Genomic DNA, 21,341 nt, shown 5'->3' with positions numbered 1-21,341 from the left:
TCTAAAAGTTTGGTAGTTATTTCTCTCTTTGACATCTGGTGGGAGGGCGTTCCACAGGGCGGGTGCCACTACTGAGAAGGCCCTCTGCCTGGTTCCCTGTAACTTGGCTTCTCGCAGTGAGGGAGCCGCCAGAAGGCCCTCGGCGCTGGACCTCAGTGTCCGCGTAGAACGATGGAGGTGGAGACGCTCCTTCAGGTATACTAGACCGACTATAACTGACTCCTGCCTCTCTGGCTGATTGCGTGGCAAGTCCCCCTCCCCCCTTGTGAAATAAAGACACAGGACACTTTATTTAAGGTTAATGGGCGTAAAAGGCCACAACTTTATTGATTACAGGAATTGAGAGGTATTGGCCTTAGGCATTGGTTCCTATCGACAACCTGGGATGGAGACCCGGCATGAAGGGTTAACCACCAGCCGGGGGAATCCTGCTGAAGTACGTCAACTAGGATCCCCCGGGTGTCATCACTCGGGGGCGTGCCTTAGGCCCACACCTCCATAGGCTTCGGACAGGGCAATGCCCCCCGGAATCCTTTACCGGACTACCCTTTACTTGGGGAAGGTGATGGCGCTTTCTTCCTCCCACTTCATTTGCATAACAATACCCCTGCCAATGCCTAACCGCCAATACCGGGAAAGCTGTGACGTTTTGCTACGATGTAGGCGAAAGAAACAAATGGCCGGTGCCAATTCGCCAAGTGGAAAAATTTCTACCAGGCCCCTTGATGGCGACCAACCCTCTCCCACACTTCAATAAGTCAATGCCTAACTGCCAAACCTTACAAAGTGGTGACAATTCCTAAGGTGGTAGGCAAAAACCAAGTGGCCAAAGCCAATTTGCCAAATCTACCCACCTTGGAAGTATGGCAGATGCAACTAATAGACTACATGGAGATGGCGGAAATGACTGGCAGAATCCGAGACCAAGGAGAGGAGTCGGTGGAAGAAGACTGGAGGAATTTTAAAATTTATTTGTAGAAACACTGTAAAATTTCTGAATGCTGATGACATTGAAATGAATTGAAGGGGCTCTAGCAACAAGGCAAAAAGTATGAGGGGATTAATAATAGATAAATTAATAGAATATGAATTTGCTGAACTAAATTTAAAAAGGGATACAAAAATGGGAGACGTGAGGAAGTCAGGAAAATAAGTTAATTAAAGTGGAGAGAAGAAAGAGGGAATTTTTGTTTTTCTTTTATATGTGTGTTTTTTCTTTTTTTGTGTGTTTAATGTTTGTATTTTTATATTTTGTATTTTTGTATTCTTGTATTTTGTATTTGTTTTGTATTTGTATTTTTTATTTTTTCTAACTTTTCTATCGATAAAAGCTAATAAAATATTATTTAAAAAAACAAAAACAAAGCCAATTTGCCAAATGGAAAAAAATTCCTACCCTGTTCCAAACAGGCAACCCAATACTTGAAGCAAGGCCAAAGCAGCACCACATACAAATAGGGAGGGAGGACGGGTGTTCAGCAGCCCGAAGCAAGTGCCCCCAGTCATGTCATGCCGCTGCTTTTATAGGCCCCAAGAGACACGCTGCCTGCCCCAATTGGCCCAAACAGCCCGGCGTAACTGTGGGGCCCAAGTGCTGAGGCCTGGGCCATGCCCAGCAACAGCTCACCCCGTGTGGGTACCTTAGGGGCCTGTGCGCAGCAAGGACCCTCAGTAAGGAGGATCCCATCTCCCCAACGCTGCAAAACTGAGTGTTCCAGTTTGCAAACGTTCTTTGGAACCCGAATGTCCGACGTGGCTTTTGCGGCTTCCAATTGAGTGCAGCAAGCTCCCGCAGGCAATCAGAAGGTGTGCCTTGGTTTTGAACGTTTTTGGAAGTCAAACGGACTTCCAGAATGGATTCCGTTCAAGAACCAAGGTACTACTGTACTGTTATTATCATCACCCTCATTAATCTGACATTAGTTGCTCACTACAAGGAATCTTTAACTGACTTAGCGACTCCTTGTAGAGTCTTCCAAACTGGAAGGAGTCTCTTAATAGAGAGCCGCTCCACTCTCAGCTTCTAATAGGAGTCCGGGGGTGGGGAGGCATGAGCAAGGTCCCCAGCGTGCCTAGACGGGTTTGGGAATGACCCTGTCCAAGAACTCTAGAGAGCTGCTACCAGCCAGTGTTGCATGCATACCCTCCAACATTCCTCGTTTGAAAATGGGAACATGTTCTCACTCACTTACCCTCCTCGGTCACCCATTTTTGGCCCCCTGCAGAGCATTTCCTACCAGAAGAAGGACATGGCACACACCCTCCACCATCCTAAGAAAAACCCCATAATCCCAATTTTATTTTATTCTTCGGTAGAGTTACAAAAAGAAAAAGACACACCAATAAATAAATGTTAGAAATGTTGGCGCTAGGGTTAGGGTTTAGGGTTAGGGCTGGAGCTAGGGTTACGGTTAGGGTTGGAGCTAGGGTCAGGGTTAGGGTTAGGGTTGGAGCTAGGGTCAGGGTTAGGGTTGGGGCTGGGGCTAGGGTTAGGTTAGGGTTAGGATTGGATTTAGGGTTAGGGTTAGGGTTAGAGCTAGGGTTAGGGTTTAGGCTTAGGGTTGGGGCTAAGGTAAGGGTTCTTGGTAGGGTTAGGTTTAGGGTCGGGTTTAGGGTTTAGGGTTAGGATTGGGTTTAGGGTCAGGGTTAGAGTTAGTTGGAGCTAGGATTAGGGTTAGGGTTGGAGCTAGGGTTAGGGTTTAGGGTTAGGGTTAGGGTTAGGGTTAGGGTTAGAGTTAGGATTGGGGTTACTGTTAGGGTTAGGGCTGGAGCTAGGGTTCAGGGTCAGAGTTAGGGTTTAGGGTTAGGGTTAGGGTTAGGGCTGGAGCTAGGGTTAGGGTTAGGGTTAGGTTTAGGGTTAGGGTTAGGGTTAGGGTTAGGGCTGGAGCTAGGGTTTAAGCTTAGGGTTGGGTTTAGGTTTGGAGCTAGTGTTAGGGTTAGGGTTGGAACTAGGGTTAGGGTTTAGGATTAGGATTGGGTTTAAGGTTAGGGTTGGGGCTCGGGTTAGAGTTAGAGTTCTAGGTAGGGTTAGGTTTAGGGTTGGGTTTAGGGTTAGAATTGGTTTTAGGGTTAGGGTTAGCATTGGGTTAGAGTAACTTTGACCAAAGAAACAACTTCAAGGTGAGTATTGGCAGCTATTTTTTCTAGAAAAAACACACTGAATACAAAAACATAAGAGGAACCTGCTGGATCCAGCCAAGGTCCCATCTAGTCCATATATCCTCCCAATGGCCAACCAGAGGCCTATGGGAAACCTTACGCAGGAGCAGCAACTGGTATTCAGAAGCATCACTGCCTCTCACCATGGAGGCAGAACTTGACTTGTAGCCATTGATAAGCCTTTTCCTCCATGAAACTCCAGCCATGCTCAGCTTTTACAAAAACTGGAAGTGCAACATAGTGGTGGCTTGGGTAGTAGCAGATAATTTGATCAAAGCAAGACAGCCCCTACTTCCAGATTTTTGTTCCTGAATGAGATGGATTCCAGAATGACTCAAGACTGGCAGAAGATGAAGGCATAGTACATGGGTTCTCTACGTGATATATGTAACAAGTCCTGTCCATCTTTGCTGTCTGAGCAGTGCTTGGAGTTTGTGAGAGTGACCTTTCAGTGCATCAAACCCTGGCAAAGCTTTTGATGCTCAGCCCTTGCTCAGATTAAGTGCTGGGTGTATTGTTGCACTTGCTACAGATTTGCTATTTTTCTAGAGTGCGTATTTTGTATAACAGAGATTTTCAGGCGAGAATTTCACCTTGGTGCTTTTGTGCTGTGAAGCAAAGTCTGGAGAAAGGAAAATACATTGGCCTGATGTTGTGCAAATCAAAACCCTCTCTGGCTTTAGATTCCACCATGCTGTTTGTTTCTCGGTTTGAACTGAGACACGCAGTGACCCTGCTTTCAGTCAAATGGTGAATGGTTGCCCCCTAAAGGGAAGGAAAAATACAATTCAGCCACCTTCGTGAACAGTTTACAACCTCTGCCGCTGATTTGCGGGTAGAGATGTCTGTAGGAGTCCCCAAGCACTCCACCCTGGTTAACAGCATTCTTCAATAGTGTGGTCTGTAGAGAAGACAGCAGCATCAAATATTTCAAAGAGGAATGATTCCTGTGCCCAGGATTTTTGTTTTGTTTACATATAATGAATAAAGCACAATTTAACTTATTTAAAGGTACTTGCAATTTTTTTTTGGTCTTTGAGTCATTTGCAACAGCCACAGAAAACCAACCCACTATATGCAGCAAGCAAATGTGATTGTACAAAATTCCCATACTTCCCAGTTCTGGGCTAATGAGGCAATCAGCATCTTTATTATATGGAAGGCAGATTTATAGAAATGGGATTCATGGGTTATGCCCAGTGAATTTCCAAAAAGAGAGGTGTCCTTGGGGCCAGTGTGGTGTAGTGGTTAAGAGTGGTAGACTCGTAATCTGGGGAACCAGGTTCGCTTCCCCGCTCCTCCACATGCGGCTGCTGGGTGACCATGGGCTAGTCACACTTCTCTGAAGTCTCTCAGCCCCACTCACCTCACAGAGTGTTTCTTGTGGGAGAGGAAGGGAAAGGAGAATGTTAGCCGCTTTGAGACTCTTTCGGGTAGTGATAAAGCGGGATATCAAATCTTCTTCTCTTCTTCTCTAAGACTGCCAAGTGTGCAGATGCACCCCACACATTCAGCTTATTCAATACACACATCTCTAGAACATGACTTCTCCCACAACTACAATTGCCAGCGCTTTTAACAAACTACACTTCCCAGGATTCTTTGCTGGAAGTCATGTGCTTTAGATGTGCACCAAGAACGCTTTAAATGTGTGTTGTAGATCTGCCTGAAATAAAGTGAAGGGTCAACATACCCTCCTGCAGCTCAGCTCACACTGCATCCTGTTTTTCTGAGTTTCATAGAATCTGAGAGCTGGAAGGGACCTCAGGGCCATGTAGCCCAACCCCCTGCAATGCAGGAATCTCAGCTAAAGCATCCATGACAGATGGCCGTCCAGCCTCTGCTTAAACACCTCCAAGGAAGGAGAGTCCACAACCTCCCAAGGGAGACCGTTCCACTGTTGAACAGGGGAATCCGCAGTTTGTAATCTGCTTCCCAGAGAGTTCTGGGGGGGGGGGGGAGCATATTGGTGTTTTGCAACTTTGACCTGTTGCAGGACCTGCTTGGCAGGGGGTTGGACTCGATGGCCCTTGTGGTCTATTCCAACTCTATGATTCTATGACCTTAGCCAGACCTTAGCAGAGCATACGCAGAGTTCCAGAAAGCAATCAGTTGCAGGCAGGATGGCCAAAGAAGGAACAAAACGTTGCTGCTAGTAACTTGGTTACTTAGAGGTGTTTATTATTTACAGCAAACTCTACAAGTTACTATATACAAGAACAGAATACGGATCTTAACTAGCTCTCTCTTAACAAACTCCAAATGACTCTCAGAACACCACACTGACCAACACACTTTCCAGTCAGTAAAGGTCATAAGTCATCATGCCTGTGTGGAGACCTCAACCAATGGTAGAGCTGTATCCAAGGTCCCATATCTCCAGGCAGAATAACTCCTCTGCTCAGTCATCCTTGGCTTTCGGCCAACTTTTAATTGACTCTGTGTGAAGCTGCACAGAATGGCACGTAGTCAAAATCCCAACAAAGCACGCCTAGGTAAGCATGCCCTTTTCTGGCAATCCTCTATCTTTACCAAGTGTGGCAGCCATGCTAGATGTCAGGAACTGGACTGAGGGGGATGAGACTGAGGAGGAATGGTGGAGACCGCCCCCCTTCCTTCTGAACTTCCCAGAGAAGAGGAAGGCTGTGGGAATGTTCAGGGATGCAGGAGAGGATATATTATTTGATTATAGCCTTTCCAACTTGTGTAAACAAGTCCACAATTTAGCAGAGTAACATTCCCCTTTTTAAATTCACAGCGGATGCGTTAGCTCAGGCTCACTAAAGCCTCTATAATAACTGTTCTGGTATTCCCCCTTATTCCCTCAGAAAAGATAAGACACAACACAGTCTTCTATAAAAGTATAAAAGAGTTTACTCACATTTTGTTCACAATTGGATCCCAGAAGGCAGACTTAGCTTAGAAAAGTAACAAACACCTGGAAACTATCTCATAAGGAGACAGTCCCTTTGTCCTCTCTTGGCTGGAAGAGAGGACATCTTAGGCTAAGCAGATGCTTCTTCTTCGATGCATGTAGTCAAAGAGAGAGAGAGAGATGGCTGCCCTGCCCTGTGCTTTTGTTGTTACCTGCGCAGGTGAGGCCATGCCCACCTCTAGTCACATGCAGAGGAAGTCTGTCCCAGCCCAGAAGGAAACAGGAAGTTTACCTGCTGGCTGGACAAACATTCCTCCCCATCTGTAAACATGTTCGCTCTAGGAATGTTGTACTTGACTGCTCTTGTGTTTCACATCCCACAAAGGCAGTATTGAATTACAGCAGTGGTTTGAGGAAGGTCACCGCTCAGAGACAGGTGAACACAAGAGTTGGAGCAACTCCATTTTTACCAAGGCTGCATTCCTTTGTCGTTCTCAGTGAATTATTGAATAAATTGCTTGGTAAGAACTCTTATCACTTCTCTGATTCTGGGCTGTCCTGTGGGAGGGAGCTGATTTCCCCTAAGCCTCCAGACTGTCAGTATTTTGCAGGAGGGATTCAAACGCATACTGGAAATTTAGGTTTATGAAATTCAAGTGGATTAAAGTGCTCTGTTGCTCCAGGTGGAGAGAAATGAGATTTGGGGGCAAAACTAGGGGGCAGCATTTTTAATTTTTTTTTAGGCTTGGGGGCAGCTGTGGTTGTTAGTCACCTCCCCCATTTACTAATCTTTCGCCAACTGGTGGCTGCACCATTTTGTTCCCAGAATGCTCCAGAACAATATGTTCCTGGAAAACAAATGGCAGCTGCAAAATGCTGAGAGGAGCAAACCGACCAACCCTCCAACTTCTTCCATCAGTGGTAAATCCTCCTGAAGAAAAGTCACCCCAAATTTATCACCTTACAATGGACTAACAATTTCTCTCTCTTTTTTTGGTGGGGGGTAGGATTGGGAAACTGCATCTCAAGTGAGAGTTCCAAAAACTTGTGGGGAAACTTTTGTTTCAGGCCTTTTAGAAAAAGGCCACGTGGAACCAGACAACCACGTCTTGAGCGTTTGCGGTGAGTTTGACTTTACCTCAGCATGGCATCTAATAAATCATGTATCCGTGCAGTTGACCATATATAGCAAGCTCTTATTGAAAGGATATTGGCACTGAAGGCTAGCTGGGGCTGGGCATTTATTAAGGAAATGAAAGATTGTCCCTACATATAATACAGCATATGTCTGTGAGCGTTATCGGTTTGCAAACGGAACAGTCTTTCTTCATTCCCCACCTCTCCCCACAATCTCACCTCCCCAGCGCAGCGCACAAGACAAACCCCTGAACAATAAATATGCTCTCAGATTGAAATCTAACACTCTTTGCTTCCCCTTTGAGAGAGCAGGAGGGGGGCCTGAAATCGCCCCCAGCGCCATGTTTTATGCAGGAAGGAAACATACCTGCGGAGAGCGCTCCAGGTGGAAGTAATTAAAATGTGACCATGTGTCACACAACCACGAGGTGCACTCCTGGTTCAGCCTCTCACCTCAAATTTCCTTTCTTTCCTTTAACAATTTTTTTTTTAAAAAAACTTGTGGACCAAATACAATATACAAAGCCTGCTGAGAGAATAATACTAGCCTCATTCCTCTTCCTTGTATAGAGGGAAGCGTGGAGCCATGCACCTCAGCAAGACGTATCACTGTTTAAAGTTATTTGATGATGTGACGCATGTCTGTTTCCCACAATGGCTGCTGAAAATCAAAGATTTGCCATAGAGAATGCATTCATTTGTCTACAAAACTGCAGAAGAATGGAGGGGTTTTTTTTGGGGGGGGGGGTAGGAGTGACTGGAGAGATGAGCAAATTTCATGAGGAGAAAGACAGTGTAAAAGCCATAATTTGTGCCAAACTGTCCCTTTAGCCCATCAGCGTCGTACTTTCTCCCTCAGATGCCCAATAAACTCCCATTTCCCCCTTACATGTGGCACCCCATTTGCCAAAGAGATGTGTCAAATGTTTCAAAGAGAGGAAAGAAAGGGGAGTCTTGATTATCTCCAGGGAGAGGCTGCTGTTGGAAGTGGCGCTTGCCTGTGGGGAGGAAGCTGGGGGAGAGGCAGCTCTACTTTCATGTGCGGCTGCCTCCCATCCTCCCACCTGCGAAAGCACTCAGATGCAGGGCTCTCTACCTCCATCTCATCAGGGGCGTGTAACGTAATGTGACACAGCCAGAGCAACCTGTTGTGATTGATTGCAAAATGTGAAAACAAATACCAGCTCCAAATCAGGGCGAAAGAAAAACATGGGTGTTTTCATAATTTCCTCCCATGTCGCAGACAATAAAAATGGAGGGGGGGGGGGAGAAGAGAGGCTGGAGAGTGTTTGGGGACAAGGGAGAGAGAACGAAAGCATGGAGAGAAATTCAAGTTTTTTGGGGGGTGGGGTGGGGATGAAGGTTCCAGCCAAGGGTGTGTGTGTATTTCATAGAATCATAAAATTGTAGAGTTGGAAGGGACGCCAAGGATAATCTAGACCAGTGTTTCCTAACCATGGGTCTCCAGCTTTTTTTTTTTTTACTACAATTCCCATCATCCCTGCTAGTTAGGGATGATGGGTGCTGTAGTCCAAAACAGCTGGAGACCCAAGTTTGGGAAACACTGATCTAGACCACCCCTGCGATGCAGGAATATGCAGATGTCTCATATGGGGATCAAACTTGCAACCTTGATATTATCAGCACCATGTTCTAGCCAACTCTCCAGGCTGACGTTCCAGACCTATTCTTGAATATATGGGATAAATAAATGGGATGGGGTGCAATTTGCTGAGCAGTTGTTGCACAATGCTTTTCTTTACGCCTCCAACATAGATAATAATAGTAAATAAATAATAAATTTTTATTTATACCCCACCCTTCCCAGTTTAAAAACCGGGCTCAGGGCGGCTAACAGCAAATATAACCCATTGATTTAAAACAGCATTAAACAGCATAAAATGCAGCATCAGTATCAATAAAATTCTAAAATTCAGGGGTCATTTTGGGGGGGAGGAGAAAAAAGGGGGGAAACCCAATCAGTAGACATCAAATGATCACCAGGGCTAACTGGCCAAGATGGTCCTACTAGGGCCAGCAAGGAGACCAGGGAAGAATTTAAATGTGGGGTCCCAGAAAGGGTTTTTTCATAGAAGAGGAAAGGGAAAAAGGAATAGAGGATCAGGCTAATTCAAACTGAAGGCCAGGTGGAATAACTCTGTCTTACAGACCCTGTGGAAGGAGATCAAGTCCTGCAGGGCCCTGGTCTCATGGGACAGAGCATTCCACCAGGTTGGAGCAATCACTGAAAAAGCTCTGGCCCTGGTGGAGGATAGTCTGGCTTCCTTGGCCCAGGACCTTTAAGCTATTATTATTCATGGACCTTAGGGTCCTCTGCGGGACATACCAGGAGAGGCAGTCCTGTAAGTACGAGGGTCCTAGGCCACATAGATGATTGAGATGTCATTGATTTGATGGGTCTGACCTCTACTGTTTCGACTTCTGGATGCCCCATGTCCTTTTAAATTAAGGAATGCAGGCTCATAGCCCAGGATGGTTGGTTGATGTTTCCTCAATGGGAGCTAATTATTATGAGATAGTTGGTAATCACCCTGGAGATCCAGGGCCTCTTTTTATGGCAGGGGTGGAGGACCTAATCTGACTGGTGGACATTTCTCCTCTTTCCACCTTGACTTTAGATGCTTTGAAAGAGGGAGCAGGAATGCTGGTTTGGTGTAGCATACTTAGACAACACCACCATTAGAGGAAATTCAAGAGTGGAACAAAGGAACATAGGGAGATGCCTTCTACTGAGTCACTCCATGGGCCATTTGGCTCAATATATTGTCTACAGTGAATGGAAGCAGCTCTCCAGGTTTTCCAATAGTGTTCCCTCCCAGTCCTACTCAGAGATGTGAAGGATTGAACCTGGAACCTTTTGCAAGCAAAATGTGAGCTCTACAACTGAGCTATGACACTTCTCCATTCAAGCAACACTTTGAATTCCAGTAATGCTGGAAAGCCAATGCAGATGGAAGAACTCATTCAAAGTTGGGCACCCAGATGGCCTGTGATGGACTTCATTTATGGGACCTCTGGAGAGTCAATGCTCAAGACCGACAGCATTCCCCTCCTCTCTGTGTCTCCAATCTTTGCCAAAACCAAACTAAGTTTGTCTGAAGTCTCTCTGCCTTTGATGAAGCGATGCTTTCAAGCCAGCACAGATAATTACAGGAAATAAAAGCTAAATGAAAAGACATGAATAGCAAGACAACAAAATATGTAAACTGTTAAGGGTCTAATGCAAGCAAATTCGAATGAGGCCCAGACTGCTTTTAGCTATGACTGAACTGAGTTTGCCCAGACAAGTTTGTGCAAGGCAAAATAAGGTGAATCAAACCAGAGTGGCCAAAAACATGGAGGGGGGGGCACACGCAGCAAAACTATTCTGATCTATGCATTAGTTTTCTCTGTGCCTTGACATGGGTGGGGGCTAGGTTAGTTGGGATATGTAAGATGCACCTGGGCCACATGCAGCAGATTGGGGTGAACCAGGACTTAGGAACCAGTAGCTATAGGAGAAGTCACATCTCAGGACCAAGGCGAGCCAATGGGATGTAGTGGATAGAGTGTTGGACTAGGGTGTTCACATGTAATAAAGTTTATCACAGACTGAGATCCCATGTGGTGTAGTGGTTAGAGTGTTGGACTCGAACCTGGGAGACCTGGGTTCAGATCCCCACTCTGCCACGAAACTCACTGGGTGGCCTTGTAGTGCATAGCTGGGCAAGTTTTAAATTACTACTTGCTACTTTTTCTTATTAATAGTTTTATTGTTTTGTCTTTATTTGTAAACTGCTTCGAGGTTTCTTTTTACAATCAAGTGGGATATAAAGTTTATGAAACGAATCATATAAATATTTGGCCCATGGGCCAAATTTGGTGAACAAAGCCTTACCCACATGCCACACCCATCTGCTCTACACCTGATGTCATATCAGGTGTTGAGCAGATAGAGATGTGGTCGGATCAGCTGTGTGGTTGATTTCTCTGTGGAAATCACCAGCTGATGGGTAGTAAGTTCAATCCTGCTGGATCAGTTGCTATTGGTTGCTATGGGGCACTTAGTCATGCAGCTGATCCCTCCAGAAAGCAGCTTTGGCAATCCCATGCTCAGTGCTTGGGAAACACTGAGCTCAGGGCATAATAATAATAATAATAATAATAATAATAATAATAATAATAATTTATTATTTGTACCCCACCCATCTGGCTGGGTTTCCCCAGCCACTCTGGGCGGCTTCCATAGAAACCAAAAATACCCTAAAATATTGCAGATCAAAAACTTCCCTGAACAGGGCTGCCTTAAGATGTCTCCTGAATGTCAGGTAGTTATTTATCGCTTTGACATCTGCTGGAAGGGCGTTCCACAGGGCGGGCGCCACTACTGAGAAGGCCCTCTGCCTGGTTCCCTGTAGCTTTGCTTCTCGCAATGAGGGAACCGCCAGAAGGCCCTCGGCGCTGGACCTCAGTGTCCGGGCAGAACGATGGGGTGGAGATGCTCCTTCAGGTATACTGGGCCGAGGCCGTTTAGGGCTTTAAAGGTCAACACCAGCACTTTGAATTGTGCTCGGAAACGTACTGGGAGCCAATGTAGGTCTTTCAAGACCGGTGTTATGTGGTCTTGGCGGCCGCCCCCAGTCACCAGTCTAGCTGCCGCATTCTGGATTAGTTGTAGTTTCCGAGTCACCTTCAAAGGTAGCCCCACGTAGAGCGCATTGCAGTAGTCTAAGTGGGAGATAACTAGAGCATGCACCACTCTGGCGAGACAGTCCACGGGCAGGTAGGGTCTCAGCCTGCGTACCAGGTGGAGTTGGTAGACAGCTTCCCTGGATACAGAATTGACCTGCGCCTCCATGGACAGCTGTGAGTACAAAATGACTCCCAGGCTGTGCACCTGGTCCTTCAGGGGCACCGTTACCCTATTCAGGACCAGGGAGTCCTCCACACCAGCCTGCCCCCTGTCCCCCAAAAACAATACTTCTGTCTTGTCAGGATTCAACTTCAATCCATTAGCCACCATCCATCTTCAAACTGCCTCCAGGCACTCACACAGGACCTTCACCGCCTTCACTGGTTCTGATTTGAAAGAGAGGTAGAGCTGGGTATCATCTGCATATTGATGGACACCCAGTCCAAACCCCCTGATGATCTCTCCCAGCAGCTTCATATAGATGTTAAAAAGCATGGGGGAGAGGACGGAACCGTGAGGCACCCCACAAGTGAGGGCCCAGGGCTCTGAACACTCACCCCCCCCACCACTTTCTGAACACGGCCCAGGAGGAAGGAGCAAAACCACTGTATAACAGTGCCCCCAGCTCCCAGCCCCTCTAGACGGTCCAGAAGGATGTTATGGTCGATGGTATCAAAGGCCGCTGAGAGATCCAGCAGAACTAGGAAACAACTCTCACCTTTGTCCCTAGCCTGCCGGAGATCATCAACCAGTGCGCCCAAGGCAGTTTCAGTCCCATGGTGAGGCCTGAATCCCGATTGGAAGGGATCCAAATGGTCCGCATCCTCCAGGCGGGCCTGGAGTTGTTCAGCAACCACTCGCTCAATCACCTTGCCCAAGAATGGAAGATTTGAGACTGGGCGATAGTTGGCCAAATTGGCCGGGACTAAAGATGGTTTTTTAAGAAGCCTTAAAAAGGAGGTGCGTTCTGGGAGGCTGAGGCAGGCAAGGGCCCACAGCCCAAGTGGGGCTCATTGGCTCGGGGAGGAAATGTGTGATTCTTCAGCTGGAATAGGCTCAGAGCAGGTGCCTCACCAAGCCCAGATGCTGCAATAACCATGCAAAGTATAAAAGGGAAGCAGAGCTGAGGTGCTTTGTCTGCTCAGCTGCCCGTGTTGATGTTCCAGGACTTCTATGGGACTGTGCTTTCTGACCCTGGCTTGTGTTTCCTGACCAATGGACTTTGGACTTTGCTCTTGTGGAGTGACTCTCGGACCATGTTTCTTGACTGTTGACCTTTGTTTTATTTTATAAAATCATTTTTATTGGTTTTACAAATGCAATGCACAAATGAACACAAACTAGTAAAAACATATCTGTATACAGCCGTACCTTGGTTTTCAAACAGCTTGGTTCTTGGACTAAGGTGTTAGGGAAAAACTTGACGGTTACTGAAACAGAGGGGTTTCAGAGGGAAACAGAACTAAACATTGTTAAAAAAGTGAAATACCTGGGGGTCAATCTGTCCTCCAAGAACTTGAATTTATTTAAAGACAATTATGAAAAATGTTGGTCAGAAGTTAAAAAAGATCTAGAAATCTGGTCAAGATTGAAACTATCCTTGTTAGGCCGAATTGCAGCTATAAAAATGAACGTTTTGCCAAAAATGTTGTTTTTGTTTCAGGCTTTGCAGATCGTGGACAGAGTGGATTGTTTTGGAAAGTGGCAGAAGGATATTTCTAAATTTGTCTGGCAGGGCAAAAAGCCCCGAATAAAGTTTAAAATATTAACTGATGCAAAGGAGAGAGGGGGGTTTGCCCTGCCGGACTTAAGGTTATATTATGAAGCTGCGGCCTTCTGCTGGATGAAAGATTGGATTTTATTGGAAAATACTGATGTCCTAGATCTGGAAGGCTTTAACAATTCGTTAGGTTGGCATGCGTATTTGTGGTATGACAAGGGGAAAACACATGGAATGTTTAAAAACCATATTGTCAGAAAAGCAATATTTATGGTCTGGAAAAAATACAAAGACTTATTGGAAAGTAAAACTCCGAGGTGGATTTCACCAATAGAGGCCAAAGCTCGGAAAACATCCAATATGGAGGCATATTGGCCGAAATATTGGGAAATAATAGAAAACATTGGAGGTAATTGGAGGTTGCAGAGTTTTGAAAAATTAAAGGATAAGGTGCAAAATTGGTTACATTATGCCCAAATTAATGAGGTTTTTAAGCAAGACAAAAAAATAGGATTCCAGGTGGAAAAATCGAAACTTGAGACAGAGTTGCTAGAACCAAAGACCAAGGTAATTTCGAGAATGTACAACTTGCTGCTTAAATGGAACACTCAGGATGAAATAGTTAAAACAGCCATGATAAAATGGGCTCAAGACATTGGTTACAATATCATGTCAGAAGACTGGGAAAAGTTATGGACCACCGGTATGAAGTTTACGGCATGTAATGCCTTGAAAGAAAACATTATGAAAATGGTATACAGGTGGTACATGACCCCAGTCAAACTCGCTAAGATATACCATTTGTCTGATAATAAATGTTGGAAATGTAAGGAGGCTGAAGGGACATTCTTTCACCTCTGGTGGACGTGCCCAAGATTGAAGGCCTTTTGGGAAATGATCTATAATGAGTTAAAGAAGGTGTTTAAGTACACCTTTCCCAAGAAACCAGAGGCCTTCCTTCTGGGCATTGTCGGCCAGAAGGTGTTAAAAAAGGATAGAACTTTCTTTATGTATGCTACAACTGCAGCAAGAATTCTTATCGCCAAGTATTGGAAGACCCAAGATTTGCCCACACTGGAGGAGTGGCAGACGCAACTGATGAACTACATGGAACTGGCTGAGATGACTGCAAGAATCCGGGACCTGGGAGAAGAGGCAATGGAGGAGGATTGGAAAAAATTCAAAGACTATCTGCAAAAGTATTATAAGTTGTATGAAACATAAGATGTCGTATGATTTAGAACGTTAGCCCCAGCAATGAAGTTTAATTATTTAGGAAATTGTTAACATTCGGGAAAGAACCAAAGTTTAAATGGGTTAAATGATATCAGGTTATATTTTTAGAGTAAACGGAGAACAAGAGATTTAAACCTAAATTGCAATTGAAAATATAAAGAAAAACACGAAATAAGGGTATAATTTGCTGATGACTTTATTATCAAGAATGCACTATGCGGGAGACGTGGGGAAGTCCAATGGAAATTTGAAATAAGTTATTGAAATGGATGTTATTTTCTGTTCTTTTTTCTTTTCTTTTCTTTTATTCTGTCTTTTCTTATTTGTAATTTGGAAAAATGTAATAAAAATTATTATAAAAAAAAAACAAACAGCTTGGTTCTTGAACGCTTTGGCTCCCAAATGCCACTAACCTGGAAGTGACTGTTATGGTTTGCGAACTATTTTTGGAAACCAAATGTCCGCCGGAGCTTCCACAGCTTCCGGTTGCTCCTGCAGCCAATCAGAAGCCGCATTTGGGTTTTTGAACGTTTTGGAAGTCGAATGGATTTCCGGAACGGATTCCATTTGATTTCCAAGGTACGACTGTAAAGAGATTCTCTGAATCTCGAGACTTCCCCCCATCCCCTCCATGGGGTCTCATTTTAAACATCTACACCTGCATATTAACCCATGCTCCAATTTTTATATCAAACCATATTGTCCATAGTCCATAGTCATTTTTACGCTACAAGTGAATCAAAATCGTGCTCTTGCTTCCATCTGCTTACAGTGGTCTCCTAAGTAACTTATGGGATGCAGGTGGCACTGTGGGTAAAACCACAGAACCTAGGACTTGCCGATTGGAAGGTCGGCGATTCGAATCCCCACGACGGGGTGAGCTCCCATTGCTCTGTCCTTGCTCCTGCCAATCTAGCAGTTTGAAAGCACGTCAAAGTGCAAGTAGATAAATAGGTACCACTCCAGTGGGAAGGCAAACGGCGTTTCCGTGCACTGCTCTGGTTCACCAGAAGCAGCTTACGCCGGCTCCCTCAGCCAATAAAGCGAGATGAGCGCCGCAACCCCAGAGTAGGTCACGACTGGACCTAATGGTCAGGGGTCCCTTTGCCTTTACCTTTAAGTAACTTATGCATCTTTCCCATTCTTTTTTTATATATAAAATATTTATTAGGGGTTTTAAACAATTCAAACAATATAACAAACTTTCCATTCACAATCCAAAAAAGAAAAGAAAGAAAAGAAAGAAAAGAAAAACATCATAAGCCAAAAAAAACCCCAAGAAAAACATACACAGCATACAGAAAAAAGCAAGCAAAAAAGACATAAAAAGACATAACAAAGAAAATGCTTCAATTTCTTAAATATTATTTCCATAACCCTCTTTCATGACTCCCTCGCATCTCCCTTTTCTGTGTTCCTGTTTACAAAATCATGTTCAGCAATACCTCACCTTCTCTCAAAATTTGTTTTAAATTGTACATTTCAACTATTATGTCTCCAATTTTACCCTTTGTTATCAAGTATTTAAATATTTAAGCTTGACATAATATTATTCAAATTTCATCTTTGTTCTTATAGTTCAGTTATTTTCATACTCCTTTGCGCTAGGTTACTAATACCATGTTGTCTTTAGATCCTGCATCATTCTAGCATTCATACAATTTACAATGCTTTTGCAAATAGTCCTTGAATTTCTTCCAGTCCTCTTCCACTGTCTCTTCTCCCAGGTCTCGGATTCTGCCAGTCATTTCTGCCAGTGCCATGTAGTCTATCAGTTGCGTCTGCCATTCTTCCAGAGTGGGCAAATCTTGAGTCTTTCAGTACTTTGCGATGAGTATTCTTGCTGCTGTTGTTGCATACATAAAGAAAGTTCGGTCCTTCTTTGGCACCATTTGGCCGACAATGCCCAAAAGGAAGGCCTCTGGTTTCTTAAGGAAGGTATATTTAAGTACCTTTTTTAGCTCATTATAGATCATTTCCCAGAAAGCCTTAACCTCTGGGCACGTCCACCAAAGGTGAAAGAATGTTCCTTCAGTTTCTTTACATTTCCAACACTTATTGTCTGGCAAATGGTATATTTTTGCAAGCTTGACTGGGGTCATGTACCACCTATATATCATTTTCATAATATTTTCTTTCAAGGCATTACATGCCGTGAATTTCACACCGGTGGTCCATAACCGTTCCCAGTCAGCAAACATAATATTGTAACCAATGTCTTGCGCCCATTTTATCATAGCTGATTTAACCATTTCATCCTCAGTATTCCATTTTAACAGCAAGTTATACATTTTTGAAAGTACCTTAGTTTTTGGTTCTAACAGTTCTGTTTCTAATTTCGATTTTTCCACCTGGAAGCCCATCTTTCCCATTCTTTTATAAAGTTTTTATCCTCTTGGCTTCTGAGTTTTCCAGTCAGCATTACCATCTTGGCATAGTCCATCAGCTTGGTTTGCCATTCTTCTCCTGTAGGGACTTTGTCTTCTCTCCAACTCTGGGCTAATAACATCCGGGCGGTTGTTGTTCCATACATAAAGAGTCTTTTCTGCTCTTTTGGTATGTCGGTACCTGTAATTCCTAATAAAAAGGCTTCTGGTTTCTTCACAAAAGTTATTTTAAGCATTTTTTTCATTCTATTATATATCATCTCACTGACTGTTGAACTTTGGACTTGACATACTGCATATGCCCGCAGGACTTGCCGCCAGGGGATACAGGACAGTTTAGAGCTCCTGTGCATAATGTAAATGGGGAACCACTGAGCACAGCCATTCCCTTCCTGACCGTGCTATTTGCACCTTAGTGCATATAACCTTGCAAGCTGATTTCTACGCCTGCAGTCAGAAAACCAGGGTAAAAAGTAATATACCAAGCCGCTGCATTCTGTCTGCTAACTTTCCTTTTCCCTCTTCTTCATCTTTCATTGTGAAACACATACAGTCCTTTAAAGCTTCTTTCATGGCACTGAACAACCTACTTATCCACAGTCCATGGTAATTTATATTAATAAATCTGGCAGGCTACAAGGAGCCTCCCACCTTGGGAATGAGTGTGGTGTGGCAGCTATGTCGCCAGAGATTGTCCCTCAAGCCTTCAGTGAACTTCAAAGGCCTCTTGCTGTGATCTAAGAGGTTAATACTGCAAACAGGCTGCAGTGCTTTCCAGAAAATCTCCACTAAATGGCCTTAATCAAGCGCAGAGACATCCAGGCTTTTTTCCCCCTCAGAGAGAGGGGTGGGTAAGGAGAGGCAGAAGGAGAGAAAGAGAGATGATATTAAATCCAACTTTATCCATTCCAAAGGAAAGGAAAGATTTATTTTAGATTCGTGCCCTATATTCAAACCAGCCAAGCTCCAAGTTAGTCATGATTTGTTGACCCAATGAAAAAGCCACATGATTCCCTCTATTTCTCATGTTCAGGCTTTGCGTACCAAGCTACCCATTATTTTGCCATGCACAAGAGGGAAGTTTTAGTAGTCTGTGGGGAAGCCAGAGGCTGGTGGAAAGAGGAAAAAACACATTTGGGGAGGAAATGTCCCCAAATAGTCCAAGGAGGACTGAGCGTGCTCAGTGACCGTGGAATGCAGACTGATTGTTGGGGTGCTGGGAGATGGTTTGAATGCATTTGGTTGCAGATCTCCCTGTTGTTGAGATGTTTCCTGAACAGACAACAGGTTTTAGAGCAGCCTTTCTCAACCTGTGGGTCCCCAGATGTTGTTGGACTACAACTCCCATCATGCCTAGCTAGCAAGGCCAGAGCTCTGGGATGATGGGAGTTGTAGTCCAACAACATCTGGGGACCCACAGGTTGAGAACCGGTGTTTTAGAGCATGGACCAGAAAAGAAAAGCATTGCCTGGATGTGCAAGCTGATGTGCCGTTAAGCTGAGTGCATGGACATAGTGTGCAAGGATAATTCAAACCTGCACTGGTTCTAAAGAAGACACATGATGTACATTTCACAGTTAGTTGTGGAACAAGGTGTAAGAGTGATTCAGAAATGCATTGCCAAAACTGCATGTAGGGATGGAGAAGAAATTCAGATTGGTTTGCATTTAATGGTGTATTTACAGAATTTGAACTTTCCAGAATAACATGTGAACCAAAACACAGCTGTCCTTTGAAATTTGAACTTCTCTGAACTTTGCAGTTTTGCAGTTCTCTAGCCAAGGAATGTGTATACATGGGTAGAGTGTATATTATTGTGTGTGTGCATGAGTGCGCACATATGTGAAAATAGCATACCAACATGCATTATATTAGGTGAAATTGCCTTGCGCAAATATGTCTATTAAGCAAACTTAATACAAGTGTGTATTTAAGGAGAAAATTGCCCTAAAATGCTGGTGGGTTTTCATGAGAAGTTTAGAAAAAAATCCAGACTGATGTGAAAATGTGGAAAAAATGAGAAACAGAGAGAAACAAAAAAATGGCATAATTATCTATCTCCAACCATATGTGTCTGTTTTTACGGAGAAGGGGACCAAACATGAAGCCAGACATATCCCATGAAATAAAGGGACTGGTTTTTTTTCAGCATCCTAAATCCAAACTCCTTAATTGAACTCTGCTGATACACGCAGAGCACAGCATGGCCTAGAAAGAGACTAGCTTCAAACCAATTAAGTCTAATCTGTTTGGACAGGTCGTTTTAGGTTTTTAAACACAGGCATCAAAGAAAGAAGAAAGGTAAACATGAAGGCAATCAATCTATGGAATCTACACAGAGAGCCGCTTAAGTGGATATAGATTTCCTTCAGCCCTATTTTGCCCAAATTAATTTTTATTCAGAAATTACCAAGAAATACACCACCCCTCCTTCAACTCTGTCTATTACATGGTCCAGCCAATCAGCAAGAGAGTGCGGCTGCCAGCATTGAAGCTGACGAGTAGCTGGGTCTGTCAAGACACACAAGAGATGTCTAGCAACCTATTTGGGGAAGCAGATACCCACTCAGAATGCACATGACTGTCTTGAAAGTGACTCTTGCAAACAAAAACAACAACAACAAAAAAAACATGTCTGGGACAAAACCAGGCTGAGAGGACAAAAGAGCAGCAGATCCTATCACATCTGCCTCAAAGCAAAATCGAAGACTATTGTTTTATTTATTCGAAACATGTTTAGGTAGATTTGCTGAGGTGCGGATTCCCTCATGTCTGCCAGTTGTTGAAGAGCCTGGGTGTGGGGTTTGTAAATCTGTTCCTTTGCACTCTGAAGTGGAGGTTGGCATCTGTCTGTCTCAGGAGACAATGGAGGAGTGCGCCTTTGGGGGTGAAGTCAAACCGTTGGCAGGTTGCAACATCTGCTGTGGCTGTAGAGACATGTTTTGTTGCAACTGGGGCAGATGAGGGTGTCCATTTGTGCTGCTGCTGATGTACCTGTGGGATGTAAAACAGCAGTCAAGTACAACATTCCTACAGTGGACATGTTAGAAGGTATTTTGTACCACTCAGGAGAAGACTTCCTGTTACCTCCTGAGCTGGAACAGACTTGAAGAGGGTGTGTTCTGTTGTACTAGCATAGAGGAGCACACGGTCTCCATGTTCTGATCAGTGTGTGTGTTCTCCATTTTGTATGTTGCTGTGTGTTTGGAGAAGTGACTGCTTAGTCACAGTCACTTGGGATTAACTTCATTATGGAATAGTTATAGTTGTTATGTAACCTAAGCCTGCCTTCAGCGATATGTTCTTGTACCTGAATGAATCTGTGAGTAAACTACTTTTATAGTAACGTTAATCAGATCCTTGTGTTTATTCTTTTTAAGAGGGATCAGAAGGGATTTTACCAGGAAGGAATCTTTAATAGTAAGACTCAGATGAGTCAGCAACAAGCTGATCACTGTGAACATGCTAGGAATGTGGCCTTGGTGAGGCACATCTATGTTAGAAATTCTGTCCTGCCATGTGATGCCCAAAATCTTCATGACACATGTGGAAGGTGTTGAGGCATCACTCCTGAGGTCCCTACAATTAAAGACCCCAGAATTGCTACAGATGGAGCAAAGCTTTTTGAAGCCATGCTCCCCATCAAATAACATCATAGAATCATAGAGTTGGAAGAGACCACAAGGGCCATCGAGTCCAACCCCCTGCCAAGCAGGAAACACCATCAGAGCACTCCTGACATATGGTTGTCAAGCCTCTGCTTAAAGACCTCCAAAGAAGGAGACTCCACCACACGCCTTGGCAGCAAATTCCACTGGCGAACAGCTCTTACTGTCAGGAAGTTCTTCCTAATGTTTAGGTGGAATCTTCTTTCTTGTAGTTTGGATCCATTGCTCCGTGCCCGCTTCTCTAGAGCAGCAGAAAACAACCTTTCTCCCTCCTCTATGTGACATCCTTTTATATATTTGAACATGGCTATCATATCACCCCTTAACCTCCTCTTCTCCAGGCTAAACATGCCCAGCTCCCTTAGCCGTTCCTCATAAGGCATCGTTTCCAGGCCTTTGACCATTTTGGTTGCCCTCCTCTGGACACGTTCCAGTTTGTCAGTGTCCTTCTTGAATTGTGGTGCCC

Source organism: Podarcis vaucheri (genome assembly GCF_965113315.1).
Source record: "Podarcis vaucheri genome assembly, chromosome: 1".
NCBI classification, from domain to species: Eukaryota; Metazoa; Chordata; class Lepidosauria; order Squamata; family Lacertidae; genus Podarcis; species Podarcis vaucheri.
This window is presented reverse-complemented; position numbering follows the sequence as displayed.